The following is an 18701-nucleotide window of genomic DNA, read 5'->3' on the forward strand; positions in this document are numbered from 1 at the left end:
TTTCAGAGATAATTTACTGGCAACACAAAAATGCAGTAGGAACAGTCTCATGACTTCATTTTAACAGGATTCGTCTTTTGGTCCCTCATCCTTTCTCCTCGTCTTATTATTATTCCCTTGTATTGCTTATCCTTTCAAAAGTCAATATGTATCAACCATATGTTAGGTTCCGGGGACGCCATGGTGAATAAGCCTCTCCTATGTTGTGTAGTATGGAGAGAGGAGGAGTGGGCCCCTCTGGAAGCTGACTAAGTACTGCTGGGTTATGAGGCAAGGAGATGTACGTTGCTTGCTGCTCTCTCTGTAGCTTCTAGCACAGCGACTGGCATATAGTAGGCACTCAATCAATATTTGATAAATTGGTTAGTGGCCTGTTAGTTTTAAGTGCCGTAAGTTAATAATATGGGAAAAGTTGAAGGATAATTGGAAATTGATATTCTTTGATTTGAGGACTGCCAACATAATAATAATAAGTGTTGTTCATTATAGACGTTGTTGTTAGGAACCTTGCTACTGGTAGAAATGAAAAAGGTAATGTTATACGCTTCACGATCTCAGAAAAGATATCCAGTGATCTCCTTCTTTCTTGTGTTCAAGTATGGTGTGATACGATTCTTGAAACAGACCGTGTTTGTGGATGGTTCCGTGAGCGTGTGCTCCCTGCTTCTCTTCCTTTTTCTGACAAAGCCAAGATTTTGTCCATCCTTCTCGATAAGGCGGACCCCATTGCAGCCCACAGGAGGTGTGTCCTAATTGATCTAAGATAGTCTTGGCAGTCCTATTATCCTTGCCAAAGACTGATTGGTCTAGGCACAAATACATGGCGTAGTTCTGGAAAGGCTTCCGGAAAGCGTTACTTTATTCTGCCTCTCAGAACTGTTGCTAGCAATCACGCTACATGCCTGAGGGGGAAGTCCACAGACAGAGAAGGGTAGAGAACAGGGAACCACAGAGGAGAGACAGAGCTGATGTAACATACTATAGCATCTGCACTACCGGCGGACTTGTTAAAATGTGAGATTTAAACATCATCCTGTTAACGTCTGTTTGGTGCAGGGCTCTCTGATTACTTGCAGCCAAAGGCAATCTAACTGATATAGCTCCTGTGTCTCTTGACTCACGTTGGGGGTGTCCCTCCTTCTCCAACAGATGGCATTACCACAGTGATGAAGAGGCTGTACACCATGACTGGTGGTTAGTTACTCTCCTATGCGTAGGTGTGTTTTTGGAAACTGCAGGCTGCAAGGAACAGCAGCCATCTCAATTTTCCCCTAAGTCACTGTGGCATTGTGAAGGTAAGTGAGAAAATAAGGAAACAAAATAAACCACATCAGGGCTCAGACAGTCCATCCTCACAGCTGACTAAAAGATCATACTGAGAATTCTTTACAACCCTAGTGTACCAAAAGTAACTTTAGTAGTAAACCGTTCTCATGATTCAGGTTCTGTCTTCTGTTTCTACTTCTTCCCTACCATGATTCTGCCTATTTCTGTGGCTGTCAAATACTCTCAGCTGTCAGGCATGGCTTTCCACTGCCTTGTGGGTTGTGCTGACTGCCTTTTTGTTATGTGCCTTTCAGCTTCTGTCACCACTCTACTGTCTGTCTCTTGGCCCTTTCTGTGGTGGTTGGAGTTTTAAATCCCTAGGTAAGTTAATATCCTTATCTCCGGTCTGAACTTGTCTCGATATTTGGGATGGCACCATCTTCTGACACAAAACTACCCTGACGGGCCAAGCCCTTTTTCCACTTCCAATGAGCAGGTGTTCTCCCCTCACGTCCAGCTGCTTTTGGGTCAGGTGCCTAGCTTGTTCCATCGGTGCGTCCAAGGTTGCAGTGTCACATAGTACAAAGCATGGAGGTTTGCTAATGGGAAACTTCTTCTAGATGTTTCATTCAGAAGATGACTACATGTAGTAGTTAGATACCTTAGAATATCAGGGTGTCGTGGCTTATTTCGCACACTGGGAGATGAGGAAATACGAATCAGAAGAATCTGCCCTCCCTTTAAGTTACTCACACTTGAAATGATGTCACGATTTCTTCTTCTCCTACTATTTCTTTGTCTTCCATTTTCCAAACATTTTCTCTTGGCCAACTAGCCCTGCACAAGTGTAGCAGCCTTCTTGCCCAGATCCTCCTTCTTATATACTACCATAATTAGCTACCACAGCATGCTTCTCATTGTCTCTACCCTGAACATAACCACCTTGTATTCTCTTGGTCAAAACATGGCAAATGGAGATATGTGGTCAACCACTGGAAATTTGTATAGGTGCACTAGTAGTAGGTGGAGGAGGAACTAACATTTACCCAGTAACTACCATGTACTAGCTGTTGTACCAAGTGCTTTGGTAGGAAAATAGCGAGATTGTAGGCAGCTGTCATGTCTATCCAGTATGTTGTGAAAACGTGGCCACACTAGACATTTAAAAATGATTTTTGATGATTAAGTACTTTTGTTATTGTTTGTGTTTTTAGTGCTAAATTGTAAGGGGATTCATTTTCCTCAAAAGCAGTCCAAATGTATTTTGGGGGGATACTATTAACATTATATTGTGTTTTTAGCCCCTTTCTTCCTCACTTTGGACACTGAACTTTTTCATTCTTCTTTTAAAAAGGAAGGAAGATTAAAAATAAGTCAAGGTGGATATCCTTAGCATAGTTATTTTCTTTGCTTCCTTCTCTGATTGTTTAGTTTCTCTTTGCATTCTGAATAGACCAGGTGCCGAAATGAACATGCACCTTCTAGAGGAGTTATATTTTGGAGTAATGAAGACATCGAATCTTGCAATTTTAGGAAGTTGTTTGTAGTGCTCTAAGGACTCATTTCCAGACATAGAATTAGTTGAAGAAAATTTACTTCTAGAAAATACAAAAGCTCCAACCCAGGGAGCAGACAGGTGTTCTCATGCTGATTTGTTAGACCACAAAAAGGGGATAGAGATAAGACCACTTGTAAGTGAGGCCATACCTGTCTCAAGGCTATTCTTCAGTAAGCACACAATTCATTTGTAGGTTTGTTTCTGTCTGTTTTCCTTTCTACTATATCATGGTGCCTGTCAGTAAGGCATAGATGTAAGCCTGGAATTGCACTATTGAAGTTGCTTTCTCAATTACCTTTCTAAGATAATTACCTTTGTACTAGAGAGTTTTAGAAATCAATAAAGTGTCCTTGGCAATATCTTTGTAACAGTTAATTAGTATTACAGCTCGTGTTAACAAACAGTTATTCTGCTTAGTAAAAATAGCCATACTTTAATGTCTCCAACCAGTACGAAAAGTGTCTGGGTAAAGTATATTTATGGAACAATATAATGTAAACTAACTGCCCATTTCTGGTAGAGTTGAGAGCAGACTCCACAAACACCAAGGACTTCAACTGAAGGTAACGATGAATGAACTTGTCATTAATTATTTTAATATCAGAGGCTCCTCTGAATATTCTAACGTGTCTTTGGTCTGTGCAGAGGCTCGATTTCTTTTTTAGTTTGTCTGCCGTTGTATTCTTGGAGGACTAGGAATCCTGTTATTACCTGATAGAATTGGAAGTAATTTAATATACCAATTCTAATGATATAAGTAGCTATTTCAGCCCTTCTGATATTGATCAGTACGTGTTAATGATTGTTTTCCAGTGAATGGTCAAAAATTCTCGCTACCTATAATTGGTCTCAAAGTTTTCATCCTTAGACTAGGGATAGATAGACACTGGAGTCCTTCCTCAGTTGGATTGATAGGTGGAATAACCAATACAAGTGAAGTGCTAAGAAGTTTGCAAATCTGAAAGTTCTATAATAGATATTAGTAATCATTTTGGATAGACACTTGTAATTGTAACTTTGGGTGCATATTTCATGGGTTGACTCCTCCTTTACATTAGAGTTTGCTCACATCTTTTCAAGATAGCTCCTTGTTCATTGACATCTTTAACTCTTTTTGACAGAAAGAGTCAAAACCTTTCCTTCAACAGAATGTTCAGTAACCTTCACCAAATAACCATTAATCAAGCAATTAAAGTGAGTTTGAAGAAAACAGAATTTTGAAAGAAAAGAACTATCTCAAAAGATAGTTTAAAAATAGTTTTATAGAACTTCAGTCATTATTGACCAAAAACTTCCTAGGGGATATTAACAGTGCATTTGATAGTTGCCAAGGCAACCGTCACCTTTCCTGAGAATGTCTGCCCTGCTGCATCGCACCTGATTGTCAGCATAACTTCAGCAACTGATTGGAACTGAGCCATTTTCAACATCAAGCTTTTTCTTGTCAAACCTTTTTGGAAGTATAAACTTGAGGGTTCAGGATATCTTGCTCTGGATCTGTATTTATGTTTCTGAGGGTTTGTTCTTCAAATATGAAGGTTTATTTTTATTTTTATTATTGTTTCCAATTTCCCCAATCAGTGGTTGCCATCATGTGTGACAAGTCAGTCCTAATTTGGGAACTCAGGAAACTTGAGGCATCCAATATTTTTATTGTGTGAGAATGTTGCTGTCATAAAGCTTACTGGCTTCCTTTGTTCGGAATATTTCTTAGTCCATTCAGGCTACTATAAAAAAATACCACGACTGGGAGTCTCATGAACCAGCAACGTTTATTTGTCACAGCTCTGGAGGTGAGAAGTCTGAGATCATGGGGCCAGCATGGTCAGGCAGAGAGCCCTCTTCCCTGCCACAGACTTCTCATTTGTATCCTCCTCTGGCAGAGGGGCAAGGGAACTCTCTCTGGCTCCTTTTGTAAGGACAGGAATCTGGTTCATGAAGGCTCTACCCTCACGACGATATCAACATGGGAATTCTTGTGGGACACAAACATTCAAACAATAGCAGAACACGGCAAGTAGTCAAATACCTAGCACTACATAGAAAGGAGTCTTTTTTTTTTTTTTTTTTTTTAAGTGGCACTACTTTCAAAAAAAAGTCTGTGTTTTCATGTGTCAATGAACCAGGACCATGAACGTCTGAGGTAGTGGAAAAAACACCAGCCAGGCAGTCAGGGGACCTGATTATACCATTTAGCAGTGTGTGACCTTGGCCAAGGTAACTGATCTCTCAGTTTTCTCCTCCATTAAATGGCAGCAGTATTATCCATCTCAGAGGGATGTTGGGAGAATTAAATGACATGGTGTATGCAGAGCACCTAACTTGGTTAACAACCTAAGCATTCGAAATGTCAAAATTATTATTATTGCTGTCATATGAATACATACTCTGTATTCTGAGTACTGACTTGAGGATTATGATCTATAAAAATATATTACACTGTTAGGAGAACAACATAGCTGATATTGGTACCATACTGGAGATTCCAAAACACATGGACATCATAGGCATAATATAATACTACATGAGGAGGGTGGGAAGGGAACTACTTGCTTATGTATTAGTGTGCCAGACATTATGCTAAGTATTTTCCATTCTGTTATCCCATTAAGTTCTTATGACCTAATGAGATAGGTGTCGTTATTATCTCCACATATGTAACATCAGTAGCTTTAAAATAAAAAAGGAAGGGAGCACAAGTGTAATCTTTGGAGGAAACTGGCAGAGTGATTTTCCTTTGTAATACAGCAAATTATATCCATGCAAATTTTGCTAATCGCCGGTGCAAGTCCACAGATGAGCTAGACATCAATGGAAGAGAGATGGTGAGGAGTGATATAGTAAGTAGGTCACTGCTCTCTTTAGAAGATCTGAAATGAGATGAAAGCCACAACATTCTAGATCGAAAATTGTTTCCACTTTTTCATATTGCTTTCTTTAATATTGTTAAGACAAATAGTGAATTACTCGTGTGTATGAAAATTCAAGCAAAACCAAACATAAAACAAAACAAGACCCACGCACATCAAACGCTTGTCCTTAGGTTATCCAGGTCTCTGGGTTTTATTTTCTGTCTTCTTTACTTTATTTGTCATTGAGCCTGCTATAAAAAAAGATACCTGTATGCACTTACAGACATCCATGTAAATACAAACATGCTGATAAAAGCATGGCTAATGTTATGAAAAGAACCAAGAAAATGCGCACTTTCCCCACCTTCCTTCATGTCACGTGTTGTGTAGATTTAGCGTTCTTTTCCCAGAGTCCTATGAGTCTAAGATCATTTTTTACTGTGGTAAAATGTGTGTAGTAAAATTAACTCTTTTAACAATTTTAACTGTTAATTTTTAACAATTCAGTGGTGCTAAGTACATTGACATTGTTGTGCAACCATCACTATTATCTGTTTGCAGAATTTTTTTTTAATCATCCCAAACATGAAACAAAAACTTGCATTTAAACAATACCCCTCACACCTGTTTCCGTCCAGTCCCAGGAATATTCTGCTTTCTATCCCTATGAATTTTATATTTAGGTACCACGTATAAGTGGAATCATACAATACTTGTTCTTTTGTTTCTGGCTTATTTCACTTAGCATGTTTTGAAGATTCATCCAGCTTGTAGCATGTATTAGAATTTAAGTCCTCTTCAAGACTGAATGATATTACGTTTATGTGCGTACCATATTTTGTTTGTCCATTCATCCATCAGTGAACATTTGGATTGTTGTTACCTTTTGGTTATTGTGAATAATGCTGCTAGGAATAACGGTGTACAAATATCAGTTTGAGGTTTGGCTTTTGATTCTTTTGGATTTCTACCCAGAAGTAAAATTGCTGGATCATATGGTAATTCTATATTTACGTTTTTTGAGGAACTGCTGTACTGTTTTTCATAGCATCTGCATCATTATACATTCCTACCAGCAATGCACAAGGATTTCAGTTTCTCTACATCTTCACTAATACTTGTTATTTTCTGTTTTATTTCTCTTTTACTAATAGCGTGCTAATAGGTGTCATTATAATAAAGGGAATGTCATTGTGGTTTTGATTTCCATTTCCATAGTGTTTACTGATGAACATCATTTCATATCCTTATTGGCCATTTGTATGTATGTCTTTGGGAAAATGTCTGTTCAAGTCCTTTGCCCATTTTTCAATTGAGTTGTTTTTTGTTGTTGAGTTGCAGGAGTTCTTTACATATTCTGAATATTAATCCTTTATCAGATACATGATTTTAAAATGTTTTCTCCCATTCTGTGGGGTGCCTTTTCACTCTCTTCGGAGGCTTTTATATCAAACTTTTAAATTTTGATGAACGCCGTTCATCTATATGTTTTCTTTGGTTGCCTGTATTTATGGTATCATATTCAAGAAATCATTGCCAAATACAGTGTCATGTAACTTTTCCCCTCTGCTTTCTGCTAGGAATTTTTAGTGTTAACTCTTACATTTAGGTAAATTACATTGGTCTGTTACCTTGAATGACTTTCGTGTGCTGAAACTGTTGGGGGAGCATTGTGTATTTTCCTCGATCCTTGTCCCCACCGCAACAAAGAATTAAAGGGCTGAGACACAGTAGTGAAGCAGAGTAAGCTTTCTTTAAAGTTACTTAAAGAGAGAAGAAGTGGAGCAGGCAACCTCAACAAGGAGAGGCATCCCCAAAGGGTGGAGAGAGAAAGTTTAAGATGAAAAGGTTATGCACTTAGAAAGTTATGCACTTAGAGAGAGGAGCATCCCCTGAAAGGGCGAAAAGAGAGAGTTTAAAGTTAAAGGTTACACACGTAGTGCGGGCAACCTCAGAGAGAGGAGCGCCCCAGAAGGTTGGGGGTTTTGGGGGTGCCCCTTTTAAGGATTCTTTAGGAATGTGACTATGGGCTGGGGGTGCGGACTTGTTAAGTGGTCTTTGAATACTTAGAATTAACACCAGGAAGTTCCTGCTCTGATTTCTCCCTGGGATACTGGGGTCTTGGTCTGGGAGCAGATCAAACCAAGGTGGGCTGAGCTATTGTCTGTATGCTAATGAGTAAGTTAAGAATCTTCCATTTTTAACTTCCTGGGTATTAAAATAAAATCTTAAAGATGCAATCCTTCCTGCCTTTTACTATGTTGTCTCCAGCTGGGCCTGCATGCTAAATTAGTTGCCTAGTGTAAGGCTGGAGGTACCGGAGGGAGGAAAAGCGAGGATAGTGCAGGCGGAGCAGAGACAGCACCAAGTAGCTCTGTGCTGTATGGGGAAGGAATGAGCACTTCTTCCTGGTCTGCATCTGGGGTTTGACGTGCCGACAAACCCCAGATGCAGACCCCTTCCATCCAGAAGGAGGAGACCTCTGGCTGTCCATCACCTGACGCTGAGCTAATAAAAATATCCCCACACACCCCTGGCATGGCCTACTTCCCCCTCCCTCCCCTGTTCTCTTAAAAACTCCCCACCTCCCCTGCTGGGAGTGACTTCTCCAGCCTGCGTTCCTGCAGTCTGGTGAACCTCGCCCAGGATTGCGCTCAAATAAACTGCCTGGCCCTTTGTCACCTCTCGTCGCCTGCTTATTTCAGTTAGAATTTATCTTACATTTGGTGCCGAAACCCGGGAAGGAGTGTGAGTGCGTGACCCCGACCGGCCACCGGTGGCCCTGTCCCCTCCTTCCCCGACCCGGGACCTCAGCCTGCTCTCCGCTGCGTGGACTATTTTCCGGTGAGTCCTTCAGTTTCCCCTGGTCTGTTTCCCTTCCTAACTCCGTTTCACCTGGTTGGTTCAAAATCGTAGTTACATCCAGGTTGGGGCATCCTGCCCCTAGACATCTGGTCCACCCTCTGCAGGCATCTGACCTGCCCCTGTCCCTGCGGTGCGGGAGACATCCCTAACCCAGGCCCCAGGACGTCTGCGGGCATCTGGCCCGCCCCTGGCCCTGTGGTATGGGAGACGTCCCTACCCCAGGCCCCAGGATGTCTGCGGGCATCCGGCCCACCCCTGGCCTTGCGGTGTGGGAGACGTCCCTACCCCAGGCTCCCAGGATGTCTCCCCTGACTTGGCACACTTGGGACGCTGAGCGCTCCTCTCAACGGGATTAGTTGGGGGGATGACACAGACATGGGGAACCAGCCCTCAAAAGCAGAGGCTCAGAACCCGTTGTGGTGTCTCACTTCTAATTTGGCTACCCTATATTTGTCCCGGGAAGTTCGCAAATGGAAGCTAGTCTTCCTTTGCTCTCAGGCCTGGACTCAGTATCCCTTGGACAACCAATGTCGCCGGCCCCCGGAGGGAACTTTTGATGTTGGCCTCCTCACCAACTTGACTAATTATTGCCGCCAGAGCGGAAAGTGGAGTGAAATCCCATATGTGCAGGCTTTTTGGACTTTGCGTGCCCTCCCAGATCTATGTGTTAAGTGTACTCCTTCCCATGTTTTGTTAGCCCAGGCCTCCGCCAAGGACCGCCAGTCTCTACCACTCCTGTTACTGGGAGGCTCTTCTCTGATGGACTCGGCTGAGGATCTCAGCTACCCCTCTTCCTGCTCCTCCGGACCCACCACGGGGGCCAGCTTCCTTCCTCAGTGTTCATGTCCTCACCCCTCCTCCTCTCTCTCTCTCTCTCTCCACCATCTTGTTCTCCTTCTCTTCCGGTCTCTCCACCGCCTTGTTCCCCTTCTCTTCTGGTCTCTCCACCATCTTGTCTCTTTCTACTGGCCTGGACCGTGGGCTTTACACAGCTTGAGCTTTCTGCTGCTTCCTCCTTTGCAAGGAGGTCGTAGAGGCAGCAACATGCTGAGTAGAGAGCCTCCCCAAAGTAGCTGGGAGGGGAGGGGCCCCCTCATTGGCCAACAGCCAGATCTGCCTTGGTGAGACTACAGCAAATTCAGAATTGGAGGAAAATGCAGAGTTGGAAATAAGTCTACCATCCTTAAGGCAATAAACAAGTCTCACCTGGTTTCTAAACAGTCCTTTAGAAACAAGTCTCCAACCTATTATCCGATTCCTGGTTCAAAGGTTAAAATTCTTAACTGTTTGTTCTCTGCCTAAGGTGCAGTTAGTATGTTTAAGACCCTGTCACTTTACTACTTACTCAGTTATAGAGGATTCACATACAAAAATGTGGCCAAGGAAGGTCATTTGGTCCCTCATAGTACTTTTAGGTTTTTTTTTTAAATTTATTTTTATTTTTTATTTTTTAGTTTGCTATCATTAATCTACAATTACATGAAGGACATTATGTTTACTAGGCTCCCCCCTTCACCAAGTCCCCCCGACATACCCCTTCACAGTCACTGTCCATCAGCATAGTAAGATGCTGTAAAATCACTACTTGTCTTCTCTGTGTTGCACAGCCCTTCCCGTGCTCCCCCCCCCCCCATACATGCTTATCATAATACCCCCTTTCTTTTTCCCCACCCTTATCCCTCCCTTCTCCCCCATCCTCCCCAGTCGCTTTCCCTTTGGTAACTGTTAGTCCATCCTTGGGTTCTGTGATTCTGCTGCTGTTTTGTTCCTTCAGTTTTCCTTTGTTCTTATACTCCACATATGAGTGAAATCATTAGGTACTTGTCTTTCTCCACCTGGCTTATTTCACTGAGCATAATACCGTCTAGCTCCATCCATGTTGTTGCAAATGGTAGGATCTGTTTTTTTCTCATGGCTGAGTAATATTCCATTGTGTATATGTACCACATCTTTTTTATCCATTCATCTACTGATGGACATTTAGGTTGCTTCCATATCTTGGCTATTGTAAATAGTGCAGCGATAAACATAGTGGTGCATCTGTCTTTTTCAAACTGGAGTGCTGCATTCTTAGGGTAAATTCCCAGAAGTGGAATTCCTGGGTCAAATGGTATTTCTATTTGGAGCATTTTGTGTTTCCTTGAACTGCTTTTGTGGGTAGTTGATTTTATTTTTTGCCTTTAGTTAGTATTTGTTTGGTCTGCTTTCTTTGCTGCGATTTTATTTACTCTGGTGACATCTATTTAGTCTTAGGAATGCTCCCATCTAGAGCAGTCCCTCTAAAATACCCTATAGAGGTGGTTTGTGGGAGGCAAATTCCCTCAACTTTTGCTTGTCTGGGAATTGTTTAATCCCTCCTTCATATTTAAATGATAATCATGCTGGATTCAGTAGTCTTGGTTCAAGGTCCTTCTGTTTCATTGCATTAAATATATCATGCCATTCTTTTCTGGCCTGTAAGGTTTCTGTTGAGAAGTCTGATGATGATAACCTGATGGGTTTTCCTTTGTAGGTGACCTTATTTCTCTCTCTGGCTGCCTTTAATACTCTGTCCTTGTGTTTGATCTTTGCCATTTTAATTATTATGTGTCTCGTTGTTGTCCTCCTTGGGTCCCTTTTGTTGGGAGTTCTTTGTGCTTCTGTGGACTGAGAGGCCATTTCCTCCCCCAGTTTGGGGAATTTTTCAGCAATTATTTCTTCAGATACACTTTTTATCCCTTTTTCTCTCTCTTCTTCTTCTGGTACTCCTATAATGCAGATATTGTTCCACTTTGATTGGTCACACAGTTCTCTTAATATTCTTTCATTCCTGGATATCCTTTTATCTCCCTCTGTGTCAGCTTCTCAGCATTCCTGTTCTCTTGTTTCTATTCCATTAATGGCCTCTTGCATCTCGTCCATTTTGCTTTTAAGTCCTTCCAGAGATTTCTTTTTTTCTGTATTCTCCCTCCTTAGCTTTTGCATAATTCTCTGCAAGTCCATCAGCATGGTTATGACCTTCATTTTGAATTCTTTTTCAGGAAGATTGGTTAAATCTGTCTCCCCAGATTCTTTCTCAGGGAGGATGTCTGAGTTAGTCTGGTCTGTATCAAATTCTTCTGCCTTTTCATGGCAATAGAGTTAGTCATAAGTAGTTGGTGGGTTTGTCAGGTGGGGGAACCAAGTCCCTTTCCACTTGCTCCTGGCCTTTCTTTCCTGGGAGAACGGCGACCCCTAGTGGCTTGTGCTGGGCAGTTGCATGCAGACGGAGTCTCTGATTCTTGCTCGGCCTCTGTGGAATAAGCTCGCGGTTGCTGTGGCCATGTCCACTTTCAGGCTGCTGCTCTGCTATGGTGGGGGCTGCGCTGGAGGGTGAACGGGCGGGAGGCTGTTTATCACTGTGAGGGGCCTCCAAGCCGCGCTGCTCCCCAGGGGGTTAGGGCGCTCGGAGTTCCCCGGGATTCCCAGCTGCTGGGATGAGTGTGCCTGGACGCTTCCATCCTGCTGTGAGGCTCCTGTCCCTTTAAGTCTTTCAAGAGAGCACTCCCTTTTCTTTTGTTCCAGGGGCACCGCTCACAGGTTTTACTTTTCCATTTTCCTAGTATCCAGCACCCTACACACTGTGTGTCTGCGCTCTGGTGTGGATGGCTAGGGCTGGCTATTTAGCAGTCCTGGGCTTCCTTTCCTTCCCCGCTCCAACTCCTCACCTCCGACCAGGAGCTGGGGTGAGGGGGCGCTCGGGTCCCGCCAGGCTGTGGCTTGTGTCTTATCCCCTTCGTGAGGCGCGGGTTTCTCGTAGATGTAGATGTAGTCTGGCTGTTGTCCTGTGTCTTCTGGTCTCTCTTTTAGGAATAGTTGTATTTGTTATATTTTCAAAAATGTATATGGGTTGGGAGTAGATTTCTGCTGCTCTACTCACGCCACCATCTTCCAAATCCGCTTCATCAGTAACCTTTTAAAAGATGAATTTCTTCCAAGCTGAAATAGTGTGCCCAACTGAATTATCAAATATGAGGGAAAAGGTATTTTAGAATGTGGATGGTCACTCTCTAGTGGATAAGGAAAGTTACTGGAGGACGTACGTGTTCCACCAAAAGTTAGAAAGTAGTTGATAAAAAGAAGAAGACATGGCATGTAGGAACTAGAGGGAAGACACAGGTGTGTGGTTACTGAAATTCGGAGGCTGATGCCAAAGGGAAGTTCCAAGAATACAGCTGTCAGCAAGCTGAAAGCATTACCAGTCCAGATTGGAGAAGGAGGTAAAGTTTAAGGAGAGGCAAATTCAAGAAATTGGTGAAACTGATAGGATGGATTTGAATACTTGTTTGAAGGTTTAAAGTTCCATTGAAAAGACTGGAGAAGAGTTAATAGGGAGATATTTAAGTAAACGTAATTGTGTTACACCGAGGCAGATCTTATAATCAAATTCTGCACTAAATGCTTTGGAATTTATAGGTGAAAATATTTCTGCCTGTGGAAATATCTGAAACAAGATGTGACCATTCATTCAATCATGCATTCAATAAATGCTGGTTGGCGTCTACTAGTATGTATCAGGCATTACTCTAGGTGCGAGGGATGTACAGCAGGGAAGAACGCAGACAAAAATCCGGTAGTCCTTATGGAGCTACAGTCCTGTGGGGGAGAAGAAAGAAAATTAGCAAACTGAATACATGAAGTCATGCTACATGGTGATAAATCCTAAGAAGAAAACTAAAGCATCATTTTGGATCAGGGACTGCTAAAAGGGTGAAGCAAGGGAAAGGGGTACGGGACTCAGTGGAGAAGCCACTGGTGTGGTAAGAGAGCCTGCAGGCTGAAAAGGAAACTCACTGTTTCAGAAGAGTCTGCCAAATGCAGAACTATCAATTATGCTGTTCCCTGGATAATTCAAGCCACTTGCTCAGAGATCTGAGAAAGCCTAGTTAGTCCTGTAACTAGGGCTATAATAAATATATATATGATATATATGTAATGTATTATATACACTAGTATACAGTCTTGTAACTGGGTCTATCATAATTCAATGGCAGTCTTTTCATCATCCCATCTGATCAATAAGCATCAACTATAGACATTTATTTGACTGTTTCTTAGAAAACAGGCCTTTTGGGTAGTTGTGAGACCATGGAATCAGCTTGAATAATTTTGGTTGAAGCGTTATCTTGAATTAGTCATAGTTTGGTATAAAGATTTTTCAAATATACTTTGTAGTCAACAGTTAGGAATTTTAAATTCAAGCTGTGACGCTTACTCTTTCAGTGATCTTGGACAAGGGTTGTGAGTTGGATTCGACAGGTTGTGGAATCTGACATGCAGTTTGGCAGGTGGAATGCTTAGTAAGGAGTCCCCTGGGGATCAGCACCCCACGAACAGACAGAAAAGTCAAGCTTCAGTACAGTCTCAGAGGAGACCCTGACCGTCCCTACAGGGAGCTTGGGCACTGGGAAAACCCTTCAAAAATGTCCCGAAGTGGGCCAAGTTTGGTGCTTTTGTACACAATCTCTCTCATTTATTTCAAAAGAGATTCATTGAGTATAGAAAATCCATTCGATGCTTTGAAAGAATAAGGATTATGTTAACATGTAGATTCAACTTACTGGCATGGTTAGAACTATTCTGAAGTGTTCTGAATGACACAAAGTTCACAAAAAAAAGGAAATAACCTTTTACAGAAGGGAAGATTTTCCACCTGGGAATTTTATACCATACCAGGATGGGAAACTTAGGCATGGATAGCACTTACAGGCTACCCTGAGTGCATTCAGATATTTGAAACTATTTTTAGGCCTCATTGTCTCCCTGACAATGCTTTTCTATTTTGAGGTCATAAGAAAATTGCAAACCATCCTGTATAGCAATTGCATTTTAACTTGCATCTTATAAAATGCCCATTTCCAGATGAAAACAAGGCTTTGTAATCAACATTCAGTTTTAAAATATAGCTTTGTTTTTAGAGAAAGACATGTTGTGACTACCATTAATCATTTAGTCCACCAAATTATAAAAATAAAATAATTAAAAAAATATTTTTTCTATGACTGTGAAGAAAAAATAAGACCAATATTTAAAAGAAATAAAATGTAATTGGCAACTGTAGTTCTTGTAGATTTACAGAAATGGAAATTCCTCACTCCATATATCAAGAATAGACAAAATTAATTAATCTATATACTGACAAGATTATTGATGAGCTCCTACATGTTCTACACTGTCCTGAGCATTGTGATGAAGTTCACCTTAAATATAACATATAGTCTCTCCCCTTATTTTGCATATTACCTAGTTATTCAAGAACTAAAGAATCTGAAAAGGGTGTGATTAAAAACTGATATGTATCTGTCAGGGTTCTGTATTGCAAACTGACACTGACATTGGCTTGTTTAAGCAGAAAATAAATGTATGGCAAGGGTGTCTGTCAGCTCACAGAACTGACAGCATGTCTAGAGGAGCAGGCACAGAAAATGGAAAGACAGGGATGCTTGTATAAGAACAAAATGATACAAGGTTTTTTCACTGCTGCTGAACCCAGCCCTTTGTGCCAGATGCTGCCATAGCTGTGCATCAGATTTTCCCTTTCTTTGTCTTTGTGACACTCTCTCAAGATTCAGATTCCCTAATCGCCAAGTTAAATCGTGTTGAGTTGGTTGCCAGCAGCAGAGAAAGAGAAATTCTCCTTTTTTGGTCTTTTCGGGGAGTGTGGGCCCTGTCATCTACAAAGATTCCCATTAGGAAGGATTCCTCCAAATCAAAGAGGAGAATTGGGTGCTGGGAAGTCAAAAAATGGCAAATGTGAGCATTTTAAAGTTTATTGGGGTGCAGTGTATAGAGACACATAAAGATGGAGTAGCCAGAGGAGGGCTGTGTGGGGAGGGAATGAACTAAGATGCATTGGCCCGGTGGTAGCCCGTGGGGTCAGTCGACTGAAGAAAGGCTGAGGAGAGGCTCTACAACTCCCCGAGAAGCTCCAGCCCTCTTAGTTCTCCCACTCTGAGTGAGTATGTACCCCCAAATCATGATGGGGCTTCTGCAACCTTGTCTAAAAAACACGGTGCTTGTGAGCTTGACTGGACCGTGGAGATCACCTAGGTTGAAAAAGGTCCCTTACTTTACAGAAGCCAGATCTGAGGCCCAGAGAGGGAGGATTACTTACTCAAAACTGACCAGTCAGCAGCGGCATCACAATCAGAACTTGGTTCCAAGGCTGGTGTGTAGTCCGCTAAATTTGTTAGGCCTGCCGCATCCTCGCTGAACCAAAGGGCACTGCTTTGTTGGGATCCTCGTTTGGACTTTTGCCTTGGCTTCCTGAACTGTCTGCTCCTCTTGCGTCATTGCAGCTTTCTACTGATTTAAGATTTATATTTCAAAGTGGAAGAACTGACCATGCTTTAACCTGCAGTGGTTTCTCACGTGAATGAAGTTCAGATCCCTGAGCCGAATTCCAGGCCCTGCTGCCCCCTGTGCCTTATCACCTACAACTCCCTACCTTTCACCCTGAGAGTTAAATCCTTCTCAAACTCCTTCCACAGTTTGTAGCTGCATGTGCTTTGCCCTCTCCCTGTAACTCCCCCATTCCGTGTTCTCCTGTGAACTCATTTACATTTCAAAAATCAACCCAACTAAAAAATTACTGGAGATGTTGCTGAGTATCTCAGAAAAACATTGGCCTGGCCTTTCCCATAGCATCCTCACCCACACAGCCATTGCAGTCCCAACTGGAAATCTAGTATATGCATCTTCTGGCCTCACACCCAGTCAATTTTTGGAAAATACCAGGCATTCACTGAGTACCTCTAAGAAATTGAATCAACCCACCTTGCATAACTTCTGAGAACTTCTGTGGACCCTGGAACATAGACTTGGGAAGCATCTTGTGCTTTGACCTCAATTTCTCCTGCAGTAATTAAAGAGCATATTTACACTTTGGAGTTCTAACCCAGCTGTAACAGCTTCAGCCTCTTACAAATCAAAGAGTAAATGTTTCCACAAATATACCTTTGTCATTATTTTCCCTTGGAGAATGGACTCAGTTGTGTCCATTTTTATGAAAAGATGATTCCCCAAACTGAATTGATGCAGTAATCAGTTAAGAGTCTGAGTCATGTCATGAGAAGCAGGTTTAAAATAAAACCTAACTAACTCACTAGTGTAAGAATTTGAGAGTTTTATTTAAATTCTAGAGGCTTGGAACACCGTTTAAATTCTAACATGCCAGTGTTCTTTGTGCACACCAAGTTTTACATGGTAATTCTTCAGCAGAGCTGTCAGTAAGAATGATAAGATACTATTTTATCTTCCCTCTTCCTTTCTTTACTTCCTAACAGTAACATAAAGAAGTAGGAGATAAGGAAGAAAGGTAGACGAAGAGGAAAGAGCAGTGGGAAATGCCTGTGGCAAAGTGAGCATCAGGGATCGTTTTAGTGTCTCCACCAGAGTTACCCACATTTCAGAAGTGAATGGATCTGGAAAATAAAGATTTTACAGGAGAAGTACCCAGATTCTTGAAGACTAGAACTAAACTCTTCTTTTCCATTCTAGTAATGAGGGGCATGTGTCGCCCCATCAGACTCTGGACATACGAAATGACTAAGACCAGTTAGAACACTAAATGCCACAATGGCAAGAAAACCACATTGACAGGTTTATGAGAGCTCTTAAAGGACAGCTGTGCCCCCCTGCTGCCTTTCCAAGGAATGCAAATGAATAGAAAATGGCATTTCGGCATTGCACTCTAGTGAATATTAAATATCAACTGCTTCCCAATGCTGTCAGGAAGCGGGTCACATTGATTTCTTGCCCCTGACTCTACTGCCATCCTGTTAATGAAGCCTGCCTCTGTGGACTTTTACTGTATATGCTAATATGCACCATGGGAAGAACGCATCATATCACAACCCCTAACCCTGTGAGACCAGTTGTGGATAAAGAACATTTGCTTTTAGAACCACGGCCCATATTAAAATACCTGACTTGGGAAAGTATCGAGCCTGCCACAAGTGTATATCTTAGCAAAGTGAATTTGCATCTTTGGAGGTCTACAGTATGTCAGATGTCTGTCCACTAGAGAGGCATAAACTACTGGAATAAAAGATAATAAAGAGATAATCCTCAAGAAGGTTGCAAAGGATTGTGTAAAGCCCCTGTTTTTAAATCTGGCTGCACACTGGAATCACCTGGGGAGTTTATAAAACTATGGCTGACTGGGCCCAATGCCCTGGAATTCTGATTTAATGGTGTGGACTGTAGCTTTAGCATCCAAATTCTTAACTGCTTTCTGAGTGATTCTAATGGGCAGTCCAGGTTGAATGCTACCTGTGTAAAGAACAAGGGCTGTAGTTCAGGCTTTGGAGAAGGCATTTCTTCCACTGAGGTGGTCACTGAGTATGATCATCTTTGTTTCTCTCCTGGCTTACACTCAAGTTCACATGCTTGATATGCTCACCCTGCTTCCAGCAGTGATTGTGTGTGTGTGTGTGTGTGTGTGTGTGATGAGAGGCGTGCACTACCAGAATTTGGAGCATTTTGCTTTGTTCATACTTAACTTACTGATATTTTTCCAGAAACCTAAAATGAACCAAGAATTTTTCAGAAAATATTGACAATAGGTGGTCATCTTTTTAGACTATGTATTGTCCTAAAACCAAAATTGATTGTCAGGTTGAACAAGGAATTTGGCTATTTAAAATAAATGGTTTGGGCTTGCATGAAGGGATTTGTCTACTTCTTGGAATTCACAGTCTGGGTGCTCTGCAGACCACAGAGGGAGAAGGCCTAGAAGGGTGGAGAGACGCTTCCTACCTATTTCCGTCCTGTCTGGCCTGCTTTTCCCAGGATCAAGATACATGTTAGCCCAGGAGAAGTTGTAAGAGGGTCACAACTGGATCAGATGACTGTGCCCAAACCAAACAGATTGGGGTGGAGCGTGGGTGGGGAAGGAATGCAGCAGTCTAGCAACACTCCCGGTCCTGCACACAGAGGCAGGCCACACTGCCTGGGTCACTGTGAGCCATGGGGGAACGATGGGCGTGGAGGGATTGGGTCCTCCCTGGATACCCCGGAGGCTCCCTCCAGCACATACAGGATCCTTCTTGATGCTGCTCACCTGCTCATTCCAGCTCCTTTCCCAGTCTTCTCATGCAGCACGTGGGTTTCTGCGCTTCCTCTTGTCCCAGTCTTCCAGG

The 18701-nt window shown here is 42.2% G+C and overlaps 1 long non-coding RNA gene across 2 annotated transcripts in view; it reads left to right on the top strand.

Moving 5' to 3' along the window:
- LOC140847484 (uncharacterized) overlaps positions 1 to 18701 on the top strand; it is a 93746-nt gene that overhangs the window by 34817 nt on the left and 40228 nt on the right. The gene's annotated exons all lie outside the window — the stretch shown is intronic.

The sequence above is a fragment of the Manis javanica genome, chromosome X (assembly GCF_040802235.1).
Source record: "Manis javanica isolate MJ-LG chromosome X, MJ_LKY, whole genome shotgun sequence".
NCBI lineage: Eukaryota > Metazoa > Chordata > Mammalia > Pholidota > Manidae > Manis > Manis javanica.